This window comes from Calidris pugnax, unplaced genomic scaffold, assembly GCF_001431845.1.
Source record: "Calidris pugnax isolate Ruff unplaced genomic scaffold, ASM143184v1 scaffold91, whole genome shotgun sequence".
NCBI lineage: Eukaryota > Metazoa > Chordata > Aves > Charadriiformes > Scolopacidae > Calidris > Calidris pugnax.
In genome coordinates this window covers 204,856-205,282 of record NW_015090898.1, presented here as the reverse complement: position 1 = coordinate 205,282, position 427 = coordinate 204,856, and positions in this window count along the sequence as shown.

Below are 427 nucleotides of genomic sequence, written 5' to 3'. Positions count from 1 at the left end.
AAGTCTGGGGGGGCAGTGACCCCCTGTGCTGCAGAGTGAGCTGGGGCAGTGGGGCCAGCTCTGCCCCACGGCGCCAGAACTGATGCCTTCAGACCCAGCTTATCCTGGCACAGGGTAGGGGGGCACGTCCTGTGTCACCCTCCCAGCCTGGCATAAGCTGCCCAGGCACCGTGGGCATCACAATTTGGGCAGCAAAGGTCCAACTGTGTATTCCTGGGGGGCACGAGAAGGTGACAGCCCACTCCCTGGTGACAAAAAACAAGTTAAAGTGGTCCCTCGGGAGCGGCAGGTGCCAGTTGGGATGATGCTCCCCTGGCACCATCCGGCCCCATCCTGGGCCACCCCTGCCTTCTCCTGAAGGGTTTTCTCCCCAAGGAACTGGCTCTGCTCTGTCAGCCCCCCCGGAAGGATCTGCTGGTCCGAGTCC